Source organism: Macrobrachium rosenbergii, chromosome 55 (genome assembly GCF_040412425.1).
Source record: "Macrobrachium rosenbergii isolate ZJJX-2024 chromosome 55, ASM4041242v1, whole genome shotgun sequence".
NCBI lineage: Eukaryota > Metazoa > Arthropoda > Malacostraca > Decapoda > Palaemonidae > Macrobrachium > Macrobrachium rosenbergii.
The window spans coordinates 81,940,544-81,956,294 of NC_089795.1; positions in this window are offsets into that span (position 1 = coordinate 81,940,544).

The following is a 15,751-nucleotide window of genomic DNA, read 5'->3' on the forward strand; positions in this document are numbered from 1 at the left end:
CAAAAATATCTTTCTGATTCAGTATAATGAGCAAAGGTTTATTGTGGAGCAACTGAGAGAGAGAGAGAGAGAACTTTTCCATATCATGCAGATTTAGATCTCAATCAACTCTTGATGACAGGGCGTTGTTTTACGCTAAGCGGCATTGACCACTTATGCCACCACGGGTGCTTGCCCACAAGAGTATGAAGAATTAGAGGAATTTATTTCTGGTGATAGAAATTAGTTTCTCGCTATAATGTGGTTCGGATTCCACAATAAGCTGTAGGTCCCGTTGCTAGGTAACCAATTGGTTCTTAGCCACGTAAAATAAGTCTAATCCTTCGGGCCAGCCCTAGGAGAGCTGTTCATTAGCTCAGTGGTCTGGTTAAACTAAGGTATACTTAACATTTGCCCACAAGAGTATCGCGCAATGATGAGAGCTGCATCTGCTTAAGGGCGAGAAAATCCTCAGTAATTGCCTTGCGGTCTCAGGCTGTCAACAGTGACAGGCCTAATTTCAAAGTGTCATTTAAGGTTTATTTTAGAGACTGGTTCTTAAGAGGTCATTCTAAATATTATTATTATTATCGTTATTATTGAAGGAGAGTACTGACCTGAAATTAACCGCTCTGTAAAGGTCAGTCAACAAGATTCTATCTCTTATAATAATATAATTTCATCCTATTTTACTGAAATACAGTCATTTCGGAGCATGACAGAGAAATGTCTGCGTTGTTCACTACACTAATCTCTACCCAAGTATGACTATTTTGTGACTTAATTTTCTTTAAAGTATGTTTGCATCAGCTTAGGTGCGTCATCATATTTGTATGCAAATACAAACACCATTGGCAGTGTTCACATTATTTACGATTTTAAATTTTTTCGTACTTTTTGATTTCCTCCCCTCCGATCAAAATGCACACCACATTCCGTTTACTCCATTTTAGTTTTTTGTAATAGAAAACTATTGTGCGGTCTTTGTCTGTCCGTCCGCACTTTATCCTGTCAGCACTTTGTCTGTCATATCAAACGAGAGACTATTTTCGTAGCTATTATTTAGCCAACTTTTTCCAGTATATTTTGTGATCGTTATTACTGCGGTTTCTTTCACTGGCCCAGTCTACGTCAGTGACCTGAGTAGCTCTCTACTACTACATTTCGTTTTCTTTGGTTTCTCTCTCTGTCCATCGCTTTCAAGTCATTTCTGTCTGAACAGACACACCCATCCCGTTCAATGTCAGTCTGTCTGTCCCTCTGTCCATCCATGTCCGTCTTTGACAGCAGATGCTCTAGCCTTTATCTGTCGTCTCTGGGCAGTTTAAGGCTAACTGCTGATGGGAATAGTTTTACCATTCTAAATTTTGGAGTTACGATTTTACTACAAGAGGGGAGTGATTTCCAGTAAGAATTTTGGCGTTTTGTAACCTCAAAAATTCAGTTTTAATTTACCGAAAGATGTCCTGTTGTTGTATATATATATGTATATAAATATATGGATGTATACATATATATATTATATATATGTGTGTGTATGCATGTATGTGTGTATATGTATATATATACGTATATATGTATATATGCATGTATGTATGCTATATATACAGTGTATATATATATATATATATATATATATATATATATATATATATATATATATATATATATATATATATATGCGTGTGTGTGCCAGCGTGTGTGTATAGGGTGGGCGTGTGCGTATGTATATGAAAAGTATTTGATAAATATTTGTGACGGTGTGTGTATCCGTTAACTCTTCGCAAGTGATTGCACCTAACCAGTTGCAAAATGGTCTGTGCATGCATGTACAGCTTTTCACGTGGATTCTGGTACTCTGCATTACTGTACAGTTCGTAAGGCGGTCACCTTCTAAGCTAAAAATTCAATATACTAACTTTTTTTAACAATGTAAATCCGAGAAATCGGAAGAACTGTGACTGTTGAGTATAACGTTGCATGAAGACAGGTTTATGTGCATAGAGACAAACACCTCGAAAAAAAAGTACACACGCCCGATCTTTTTATCTGGGCTTCGTGTATGTGTCTCTTGCCATTTTTTTAATGAGCACTGGAATAGACTGTTTGACGCTGAGATGAACGGCCCCCCCCCCTCACCATTCCATGAAGGTGGGAATTGGCAATGGGAACCGAGTGGAAAATTTGTTGGTTTTTACTTATCTTAAAACCAATTTTAAGATATCGCAAGAACAAGAATTAAAAGATGTATGTTCAAAAACATTTTCCAAGGTATTGAAACTGTTTTCACTCTCACTTCCCCCTGTGCTTTTCTTCATTATGCGTGCTTTATGCAATGTACACAATCATTCTCAAATATCCTATCGGTGTTCATGCCGCATCTGTAACTTGTTGCATTCGATAGCGGACTGCTATAGATTTAGTGGAAAGCCATTTCATTTCTGACATGAAAGGTTATTTTCTTGAGGAATTATGCAGCGCTTATGAAGCCGAAGGTGTCCCTCCATTAAGAACACTTCCGAGGCATAATTGCCACTCTTCTTACTGGGCAAAGATAGGTGTTTTGCTAGTATCAACTGAATGAGCATTCCTTAATGGCATTTCGAAAATACACGTTGCCACCTTATCCCATGCATTTAAAAAGGAGGTTGAATCAAGTCAACGACCTTGGCCAATGTTGGATAATTGTACGAAGCACTAAGCTCTTCGTTGGGTGAGTCGGTAGAGCTGCGGACTGTCACGGAGTTCAATTCCCCGGCCGGCTGATGAAGAGTTAGAGGAATTTATTTCTGGTGATAGAAATTCATTTCTCACTATAATGTAGTTCGGATTCCACAATAAACTGTAGGTCCCATTGCTAAGTAACCAATTGGTTATTAGCCACGTAAAATAAGTCTAATCCTTCGGGCCAGCCCTAAGAGAGCTGTTAATCAGCTCAGTGGTCTGGTAAAACTAAGGTATACTTAATTTTTGTACGAAGCACTCGTTAGGACTGCTAGTAAGTTGCTGATCTGTATTCAACCTGTCTGGGATGTGTGGGCAATAAGTTACGGAAGCGAGTTTATGAAATATTTTACAGGAGTGTGGACGCACCCTAAACTGTTCGACATAGAATCCTATGCCGCACTGAACTTCGCAGTTATTATCTTAGCAGTTATTGTCAATTCTGTCAATAGTTCTTTCATTTGGCCAAGAATTAGCACTAATATATAATTCCCAAATGAAAAGAAGATTTAATCTTGAAACGTTCCATATACCATAAATAGGAAACGGAAGAGGGAAAAAGAAAGCTAGAAAAGAATTGTCGATAAACGAGGGACTGAATATACAAAAAAAGAAACTATCGGCTAAAACTTAGGACACAATAAAACATCATTTTCCAAAACCGCTACATAAAATGAATTGTTCCTCACTACAAGAAACAGAATAAAAGCGAACTCTCCAAAACCCTTACCGGAGAAGAATTCTTTTTCAATACTGGAAGTAAAATGAAAAATGAATTCTCCAGCACACTAGGCAACAATAATTGCTCCTGACTTCTGACGAAAAAAATCTACATAAACAAAATACGAGGGATTAGATCTTACTGCCAGAATTAAAATTAAGATTTATTATTCAAAAACAGAAGCTACGAAGAATGGATCTTTGCTACTGAAAATGAAATTAGAAATAAATTTTCTATAACATTAACCCATATACAAGGCAATGGTCTTCACTAACCTGATAACTCGCTGGTTACTGACCCTTGGGAAATTCGTGAGGAACTACACCATCAGTAAGGCTCTCTTTACCCTGATATTTCATCGTGGTTTCTTAAATTTAATATCGTTCGGAGCAACAACATATTGCACTACTACTCAGCGCGGCTCCTCGGAAATAATAATAATAAACAAAAAGAAGTTTGATACTCCGAGGAATAAACACTATATTTTGTTAAGACTCCCTGGTTATTGTTCGAACTTAATACAGCAGAAGTGAAAAAGAAAACAGCAAAATCAGGCATAGGCCTACGTTATCTTCCTATGTCAGATGACCAAAGATATTGCGGAGCCGTTCGTGGAAATAATCTTAAGGGTTTCTTCATATCCACGGTTCTTTGCTCTGTCCTAAAAAGCAATTATTAACGTTAAATTGCATTTAACTTATTCAAGGAGTAATAAGGAGTAATTTGCAGATAGAACTTACATAAATAGACGAAACCAGTGGTCCGATCAACTGAACAAAATGCGGACTATAAGATACTCTGCAAACTCTAATAGACGAAACCAGTGGTCCGATCAACTGAACAAAATGCGGATTATAAGATACTCTGCAAACTCATCTGCATGAGCAGCCGTAAAAAAAAAAAAAAAAAAAACAGAAGCACTTAAGTATATTTGTGTTCTGTCATATTTTGCAATGTTTGCAACTCCCTTATTTTACAAACGTAATGCGATTCATCGCAATTCTGCACACATCCAGAATGAGCAGTACAAAACAATGAAATCTAAGCCTACAGTTCTTAGTACATATTCTTGCGCTATGTTTTTTTTTTTTTTACCAGTCAAAAGAATTAGGATGTTCTCTTACTTTTTTTCAAGTTGATTATTAATTTACCAATAACTAACTTGCACTATTATTTACTAAGTCTTTTTTACATAACTTTCAGGCACTTATCAAGTACATCGATTTCGTAAGTCTTTCTATTCATTAATTCGTATAGATATGAACCTCTGTAATTGGTTTTATATTCTATTTTCATTGGTCTAACTATAATATTTATTTTATATTTTTTACGCCTTTCCTACTATCAGCCTCAGTGCATTAATTTGTTCGTAAAGCAATGAAATTAGATTTTATCTTTAACCTGACCGTTTACTTACTGTTTATCTTTTATACTTGATTATATATATATATATATATATATATATCTATTATATATAATATATATATATAATATATATATATATATATACTGTATACATATATATAATACACACATTATATATACTTTGTATAGAGAGTATATATACATATATATATATACATATATATATATATATATATATATATATATATATATATATATATAATATATATATATATATATATAAAACTCTCAACTGATCTGTTTCAGATGAATAATGGCCCCCATGGAGTTTGAAAACACAGAAAAGATTGCTACTAGGCGCAAAAGTTTTTTTTTTTTTACTTACAGGACGTTGATTAAATTCCCTCTAAAAGGTAAATTCACAAACTGCCTAAATTCAGGAGTCCTGAATGTAATGTAATTATACAAAAGAATTTCCTCTTTCTCTTTTAGCAAGCTAAATATTTTTATATGTGGATATACTGGCAACAGGAGAATTCCTTCAACGTTTTAGTTCACAGGGAGTTCTCTAAGCTCTGAGCAACAGGTGAATTATCTTTATAATTTACCTCCCACCGAGATTTCCAGGCTGTAAATGCAGGCGTTAATCGTCTCCCACACACAGACACAGACACAGACAAGCACACACACACACACACACACACACGCTAGTGAATAATACTGGTACATTCCTCTGTGCGTGGAGACCACCTAGCTATGCATGCACGCGCCATCCTAAAAGCCTTGACACAGTTCAAAGGGAAAAGAGAGAGAGAAACATTCCACAGCCTCAGGGTAGGACAAGCGAGTCCTAACGAAGGAGGGGGAAATGCATTGTTTCTTCCAAAAAGGAAAAGAACCCCGGAAAGGCAGTTTTTCTCCTGCCATACACCGCAGGAAATTGGGCTGCGAGCACAGAGCGAGAAAGAAAGAGAAGGCAAAGTGGATGAAAACCTGAAAGCGTGAGAACTGGAGTCAGTGACGTATTCGCTTTCAGAATGACCATATACGTCGTTTGTTTCTTTAATTAACCTTACGTAAGAGTTGTGGTTACAAAGGCTTTGCTCTGACAACATCAAAACACAGGGAAATATAACGGAAAAGTCTGTTAATTTGAAGAGGAAACTGACTAAGACAGCGAGGAAAAGGTGGGCTGGGGATGCCAGTGATAACCATGAAAGATTATTGAAGAGGCTTTCTTTAGGAAAAGGCACTAATCTGACGGAGAAAGAGGGTAAATGGTTACAATCCAAGACACTTCATTTGGAGGAAGTTGTGAAAGCAACAGTATCTAATATTACTATTAGTTTTATTACTTCTGGAGAATTATTGCACAGTCGTGTTGCGGAGGTAGTAATGTATGCACAAGAAGTTACGAACAGCAGAGAACTTTCGGGAGCCTATACATCTTCCTAGATTGAAAAGGGGAGTTTATGAAAGCTTTTTATTATATTTTAAGTTAATTATATTCCACAATGTACATGTGTGAGAGACAGAAATCACACACACACACACACACACACACAGAATTCTTAGGAACATAATGGGGCTGAGAACAACTTACAGTGTGAAAGGTAACACTGTATGATATGTGTAAACAGGCAATCAAATGAATCCTTATCTAACGTTTAGTTTGGATGAAGAGGGTCTTCTAAATGAATGATTTTTCTTAAGTTTTCTTTCCTTAATGTACAGTATATGATATGAAAACAAAGAAAAACAATGTAATAGAAGATAAAACGGTATATATTTTTATCAAATGGCCCGAACGGTAAGGCTATGTGCATAGCCTTACCATTCGGGCACCCCTGCAATATGGCCGAATTGCAATCAGTTGTGCAAATGTGGCCATTTTCCATACGTAGTGATCAAATGGCTTGCCAATAGGCTGCATTTTTCTCAGTTTGAAGGAAATGTCCGTCTGACCGCCAAAAAACACCCCAGGCTGTAGCCTTACCATTTGGGCGATTTTTGGGCACCCCTGGAGTATGGCCGAATTGCAATCAGTTGTGCAAATGTGGCTATTTTCCATGCATAGTGATCAATTTCTTGCCATTAGGCTGCATTTACCTCACTTTGAAGGAAAAGTCCGTTTGATCCCCCCAAAACACCCAAGGCCTTACCATTCGGGTCATTTTTGGGCACCTCTGCCATATGGCCGAATTGCAATCAGTTGTGCAAATGCGGCCGTTTTCCATGCATAGTGATCAAATGCTTGCCATTAGCCTGCATTTGTCACAGTTTGAAGGAAAATTCCTTTTGACCCCCCAAAAAACACCATTCAGGCCATTTTTGGGCATCCCGGCAATATGGCCGAATTGAAATGTGGCCATTTTAGATGCATAGTGATCAATTGCTTGCCACTGGTCTGCACTTTTCTAATTTGAAGGAAAAGTCTGCTTGACCCCCCAAAAAACATGCAGTTTAGCCCTTACTATTCGGACCATCTTTGGCACCCCTGCAATATCGCCAAATTACAAAAATAGCCCGAATGTTTGGTGTTTTTTGAGGGTCAAACAGATTTTCCTTCAAACTGAGAAAAATACAGCGTAATGGCAAGCAATTGATCACTATGCATCTAAAATGGCCACATTTGAACAATTGATTGCAATTCGACCATATTGCAGGGATACCCAAAAACGGACTTTTCCTTCAAACTGAGCAAAATGGAGGCCAATGGCAGCCAACTGATCATTATACATATCGTAATGTATCGTAAGCTACAACCACAGGGTACATAACAGCAGTAAACTTCAAAAATTTTTTTTTTTTTTTTTGCTTTTCAAGTGTACACATGCCTTAATTCTATGCATTAACGAATACATTAATGGCTTCACATATATAGTACTGTACCTTATACAACGAAAACATTTCCTTTAAAATTAGGAGAACTAAAACTCCACTGAAGAAGCCAGTGGAAAATCTAATCTACCGTAGGTGGCAAATAAGAAGCCATAAACTTCTGGCAGAAGTTCGTCCCAAAATCTACTCTAAACTTCCTACTTGGCGTTGAAAGTTGGAGGACACGCTCGCTTGTCAAAGGAGAGAGAAAATCGGGTTCAAGTGATCCAGACTATTAGGTTTTCCGTTTAATTGCTCTACAGGGGTCTTTCATTTAAAAGGATTTTCGAGGAGGTATGTACTGGAAGCCAGTATATGAACAGTCATCAATGTATTTGTTTAAGCACAGAACTAAGGAATATATGTATACATAAAAAGCATAAAAATAATTTGACATTTACAACGAAAGTAAAATGCAATAAAAAAGAGAACACACTCTAAGCCGAATAGAAAACAAATTGCAAGCAGCCGTTCTAAATTTACTGCAGCATCTGACCAAATTACACTGCCCAGCATATGCATGCTATCGAGAAAACCATCAGCGAAGGGAAAAAATTCGTTGCAGAGTTGCAGAGGTCCTACAAAAACTAAATAAGCAAGCCGAAGTTGATAAAACATAAATCTCCTGTGTGTGTATATATATATATATATATATATATATATATATATATATATATATATATATATATATATATATATATATATATATATATATATATGTGCGTGTGTGTGTTACAGATCATTCAAATGGCTACTCTTCATCTTAAATCCGATAACCTTTTCATTTTTCACGATCAGAAATTATCATGTGTTTGTTCAAATGTATGACTGAAGAGGATACAAGCTTACTCCACCTTCTACAAAACTGGAAAGCAAACATTGTAATAAAATTTATGTGTGCCGAGTCCCTCTATCCCGCTGATGGTCCGATTATAAACATACATAATAAACCAGAAATCTTACCTAGATTTCCGTTCAATGCCGAGAGATTTTGATCTCGGCATTACTTTGGAGCGAGGCTGTCTCGTCCTTCAAAAGCTAATATCCTGGAATCTGCCAACATTGTTCAAAACAACAACGTGAACTGATCAGGAAGGGACTGGAAACTAAATCATTTGGATGGCATCCTCATCAGACCAATTCTAAAGTAACAGATTCAGATATCTCACTCATCAGACAATCCCAGGAAATAAAGTTAAATCACGGATGCAGCAGGCTTATTGCTGTCCGATATAGTTCAACATGATCATTATTCTTATCTGTAACGATCTTATTAATATCTTGTACATCCATTCTCCTTCAGATTTACCATGTTCTGGGCGGTAGCAATTGCAAAGATATGTGGATTTTACTGATTAATATTGATTCAAAGGATCCTTCATGTACAGTATATATATATATATATATATATATATATATATATATATATATATATATATATATATATATATAATAATGTATATATATGTGTGCTTATGTATGTATTACTACTACCTATTTATCTATCCCACGAAAAGTTAAGCTTCAAATCACTGTACTCATACATTTTTTTTTGTATAAATATATACGTATGGACGTATGTGGACACACAAGGCAGTCCGTAAGGGTTTCCGGTGAGTTACTGCGAGCATTTATACATTTGCGTGATTGCAATACCAAAGGGAAAGATCATCTGCGAGACTCGACAACTACTGTTAAATTGCCCAATTAGTTCTTTAATCTCGTCCCCCCCCCCGCCCCCACTCAGATCTATGCCGTAACCTGGATACGAGAAGGAAGACATATGTACAAGGATCTAGTGTTATGGCTCTCATCAACGCCTAATGGGAAATGAATCCATTTGAATCGGGGCTGATGTTTCACGGGATGGTGTTAAATGTTATGGATAGGGGGATTAGAGCGTGAGTCTATAGATACAAGAAAATATAAATTAAAAGAGGGCCAGTGCGAAAACGTGAATAAATCTGAGGTGGAAAAGATTGCAAGAAAGTTAGCAGAGAGAATTAATAGATAAAGGTATTAAAGCATACTTAAGAACAGATTTAACAGCGAATACAGTAAGCATTCTGGCTCCTCCTCTGCAAAATGGACTGGTTTGAGAGGTGAGTTGAAGCTATTGTGTTGTTTATATAATATATATATATATATATATATATATATATATATATATATATATATATATATATATATATATATATGTATATATATATATATATATATAATATATAATATATATATAAATATATATAATATATATATATATATATATATATATATATATATATATATATATTCAATGTCAACTTTCAGTTTTTGCTACGATCGATTTCCGATTGTTCCTGACTTCTAGGTTTGTTGCTAATTTCATCAAAACTGGAATTTTATCCATGCTCAGAATATGAAGCATGTCACACTCCTTACAGGATTCAAATTCCTTTGTAAATAACTTCTCAGCTATGGCAAAGAGTATCTTTCAGCAATCCCAGAAGACGATTCACTCTTACGTTTCCGCTCAGTGTATGGTACAATAAGTCACTGAAGGATATTCAGTTTGCAAGCGGGGCAGGTAAGGCCATGTTTCACTCTAGCAAGAGGGCAAAGTGATTTTTGAATAAACGCCTTTCTAACGGCCATTGGATTCCTACGCACCTTTTGTATGTATATCATATGTTGCTTTCTTTCTGTCTCCCTCTGTTTCATCCGAGCTCCAATAATATATATATATAGATTAATGATAAATAAAGTGCCAAGACCAGGAAGAACATTCTTTGTGTACGAGCTTTCGAGGTATAAAACCTCATCATCTGTACATTGAAAAAACAAACAAGGATGAGAATCAATAAAATTACAATAAAATGAATTGTCATAATAAATCTTCAGCAAAAATACTAGCAGAAATATATCAAATGAACAAGTAAATACAAACTAAAAGGGTGAGATGCGAAAAAATAACGAAAAATTAAAAACACAAACATAAAAATATGAAAATAAAACTAGGTGAAATGTAAACAAACTACCACTCACAAAGTAAAATATTTAACGACCCCTAATTGAGTACCTACTATGAAATTACACGATAGCTAGTTGAATACCAGACGAGTTGTTGTTCAATTCCGGCTTCATCTTTTTAATAGTCAGCGACTCTGAAAATTAAAAGAGTCCAGTCTATTTGAACAAAAAGACAGTACCGAAAATCCCAGGTCCAGTGAAAGGATGATCCTGTGCTAAACTGTTTGTTCTCTAATGGCAGAAAGGGGTGGTTTGGAAAGAAACCTGGTTCTAATAGAAGGACCTCTGTTCCAAAATTCTTGTGTCTGAGCCAGCGGGAACTGGATCCCACGTATCATAGACCACACTGCGAACAAAGTGAACAAAGTAAAACACAGGAATTAAGGTCCACAGGCAGGATGAGCTTCTCTCTCAAAAGTGATCTCATTAAAAGGATTAGAAAACCCGGAAACCAATTTGAGAAACAATGCTAAGTATTTCATAACTTTTTTCGGACCATATAGCTACTTATAAACCAAGGTAAGGCAGTTTAATGTGCTTTACATCTTTACTAGCAGTACTGTACACCCGGTCTGGACAAAACTTTTCATTTAAAAATTTTTCAGAACTTTGTAAAATACAAAAATGGGATATGAGTTTTCAGAAAAATAATTCAGGTTATTGTGAAAGGATTTGGATGTCTGAATGCCCTAGTGCTTTCAAACCTTTGCATTACCGTAGAATGTAGATGATACTTTCCTGTGTATAAGGAATTATCACATGTTGATTTGTTTTTAATATTTTAATTCTCGTCACTAACATTTCTTTTACTTGTGAGACGGAACAGGATAATAAGTTGTCATTTTTAGATGTACATGTATACAGAAATAGTGGCAAATTTGAGACCTCTGTTTATAGGAAAGTACTTTTACTGGCAGGACTGAATTACCTCAGGTTTTGCCAAAGTTGTATAAGATGAACTAAATACGCACTTTGATAAATAGAGCCTACAATATTTGTTGTGATTTTAATTTATTTCATCAAGATATGGTTTTCCTCAATTATTTTTCTGAAAACTCATATCCCATTTTTGTATTTTACAAGTTCTGAAAAATTTTTTAAATGAAAGTTTTGTCCCAGACCGGCGTACAGTACTGCTAGTAAAGATGTAAAAGTACATTAAGCTGCCTTACCTTGGTCATAGTAGCTATATGGTCAGAAAAAAGTTACAAGAAATACTTAAGCATTGTTTCCCTCAGGTGGTTTTCCGGTTTTGTTTTCTGTAATCCTTTTACAATAGGATCACTTTTTGAGAGAGAAGCCTACTCTGCCTGTGGACCTTAATTCCTGTGTCGTTTTACTTGTTCACTTGTTCGCAGTGTGGTCTGTCTGCGATACGTGGGATCTAGTTCCCGCTGGCTCAGACACAGATTTTTGTTCCAGAGGTCTTTCTATTAGAACTAGGTTTCCCCCTTTCCAAACCACCCTTTTCTGCCATTAGAACACAGTTTGCTGGGATATCCTTTCACTGACCTGGATTTTCGGGTACTGTCTTTTTGCTCAAATAGACTGGACCTTTTAATTTCAGAGTCGCTGACTATAAAAGATGAAGCCAGGAATTGAACAACAACTCGTCTGGTATTCAACAAGCTATCGTATAATTTCATAGTAGGTACTCAATTAGGTCGTTAAATATTTTTACTTTGTGGTGGTAGTTTGTTTACATTTCACCTTAGTTTTATTTTCATATTTTTTATGTTTGTTTTTAAATTTTCGTTATTTTACGTCTCACCCTTTTAGTTTTATTTACTTTGTTCATTTCATTTTTCGTTAGTATTTTTTGCTGAAGATTTATCATGACTATTCATTTATTGTAATTTTATTGATTCTCATCCTTGTCCGGTTTTCAGCCTGATGATGGTGTTATACTTCGAAAGCTCGTACAATAAAAATGTTCTTCTAGTCTTAAGCAATATTATTTATCATTAAAGCTAAAGATTTCAAGTAGCCGCTTAATTGCAGGACTATATATATATATATATATATATATATATATATATATATATATATATATATATATATATATATATATATATGTATATATATATATATATATATATATACTAGGAAAGTCACAAACTCTGGGACCAGGTTCATTCCTCTTAAACCTCTGCGTGTCTGCTATCTATGAAAAAGGTCATCAAAAGGACGATTTGCCTATTGACAGAAAGATAGGTTGTTTAACTTACAAAATCATCAATAATTAACTAATTAGATTAAACAAGTGAACCGTGGGACTGGAGGGCCGATTCTCGCTCTTGGTGCGTCCGTAATTGAAGGGCGTGTTAGGGACTGACTACTATAAACTGTTGAAATCTCATTAATTATATCTTTGTTATTTTCCTTCTCTGGTTCCTCTTCAGTTGTTACTTTTTTACCTGATATATATACAATGCATATCCAGAGAATGTTTCATAGTTAGCTGGCATGTCTTAGAGTAAGCCGCTTACCTTTCTACATAAATTTTTTAACAAATCTCATTTACTAAACAACATTGCAGTCGACACTCTTCTAAAACTTGATTATCACAGTTGACGCCTAAGGCAGGGAAGTCTCTGTAAAAATATAAAGCATTTTAGCCGCATTATACTCGATTATTAAAATGTTTTACTCATAACAATAAATGTTTTCGGTAAAAACTTTCTATACTCTTAAGTATATATATATATATATATAATATATACATATATATATATATATATATGTATGTATGAATGTACGTATGTATGTATATGTATATGTGTATAACGTATATATCTGTGTATAATCTAAGATTTGTATAAATTTCTCCTCTTCATTTTTCCCTAAAAAATACCTCATATAAGACCTATACATGTCTCCCTCCTCCCTAATCTATACTCTCTCTCTCTCTCTCTCTCTCTCTCTCTCTCTCTCTCTCTCTCTCTCTCTCTCTCTCTCTCTTAAACCAGTTTCCCTTCCAACAAAGAAAGAAAGAAATTCAAATTGTATTCACTTTCTCACGTTTCATCATTGATGTAAGTTAATCCTCTTTAAATGGAATTTCTAATGCTCGTATTAAAAAGTTGTGCCCTCTAGGGGTTTTTCCTTACAGGATGTCGCTTTTATCAGAGGATGCCTTTTGACATTAGCAGACAGCCTTCGTAGGATACATAACACATATATAGATATACTGTGCATGTGCATCTACTGTGATTTTTAAGCATATATATATATATATATATATATATATATATATATATATATATATATATATATATATATATATATATATTATCAGGTAAGTCAACTAAGTTAGATTTACTGCTAATTGGCAAAATAACAGTAGTCCCTAGTAACTGCTAGGAAGCGCCAATAGCCTGGAATTTTTATGCATTGTGTCCTAGGGCAGAGGAGCACCTAGTAGATGGTTGTGAACCCCTTTAGATAGGCAATGCCCTCTAAATGGGAAATGAGCTCCTCTACAATGGCCAATGGCAACCGCAGTTATCAAGTTACTCCTTTTACTGTGGGTTGCTGCTGCATTTGTACTGTATTAAGTGGAACGACTTGTTATCTTAAGAACTGCCTAACATTTGACGTGCAGCTGTAATGTACCCCAAGATGGAAGGGTGCCTGCTGAAGGGTTGTGAATCCAGTGGGTGTGAAAATACGCCGTAAGTGGCAGATAGGCATCTTCACATAAGGCCAAATATTAATCTCAGTCTTACTCCCTCATTCTGGGAAATAACAGCATTCTCGCTGCCTGAACTGGTGCGAAAATCAAGAAATGGAGAGGTGCATGTGGGTTGCAGTCCATATCCTTTGTTTATTTAAACAAGAGTAATTTCCGAATGTTTGCTGTTATGGCTGAGATGGGAAGGAATGTATGGTAGCTGATTTGATTATGGAGAAGCTGGATGTTTTAGCCCTGAGTGCAAAGGTGAAAGAACAATGTGTGCAGGAAATATATGTATATATGTATGTATGTGTATATATATATGTATTACATATTTGTATACATATGTATGTATGTATGTGTATATGTATATGCATTGTATATATTTGTGTATATATATATATATATATATATATATATATATATATATATATATATATATATATATATACGTGTATATATATATATATATATATATATATATATATATATATATATATATATATGCATCACAATGATGAATTGCTTTCTAAGGAACTCTTAGGCCTTCGCTGGAGTTTTCCCTCACTCAGAAAAGTCTTGAACAGGTATACTGATATTTCCCAAAAGGTTATTTACCTAAAACAAATATCTGCCAACTTTCATCAAATTTTGATATCCTGCTAGGGACATCCAGCAAACACACATACAGACAAGGAAATCGAGAGAACCTATAAAGGCAGGTTCAAGGTAAAAAGATAAAATGGAGACTGAAAAACTGTTGAAAAGAAGAATGTCTGAAAACCTTAGATGAAGCAGAAGAGTACCTGGAAGGTATAAAGTGAGCTTTTCGGAAAGCTAAAGCAGGTACTACAAAGAGAAACCGCAGCTGAAAATGCCCAGCTTGTGAATTCAGTGACAGTGCTTTGGCAAGTTTTTGTCTTTATTGCACACTCAAAGCCAAGGTGACAGTAATTAGTTAAGTCCGCTAAGGAAGTTTCACTTCTGGTATTACTGTATTACCAAGACGGTGATAAACTAATGAACGGGTTCGACGAAACTTGGTGAAAACAACCACAGCGTGTTTGCCTTCTTATTACCAACTTTTGGTGGGTACTCATGAATTTCAATTGTTAGTTTTTGCATGTGAACCACGTCATATCGTTTTCAGTTCCATCAGAGGTTCATAAGCTGAATGGGAGTCAACCCAAAATATATTTCCATCAAACTTCTTGAAGGTGTTGCCTTGAATCAGATAAAAATAGGCAGACGTGGGTACAAACGACCATATTTTCAAACTGTTAGTTGCAGTTATTTCTGTCAAAACTGTAGATGTTACCACTAATTTAATAATGCAAAACCTTGACACAAATGACATTTCAGTAGAAATCTATTAAAAATCCATTGCAGATGGTTAA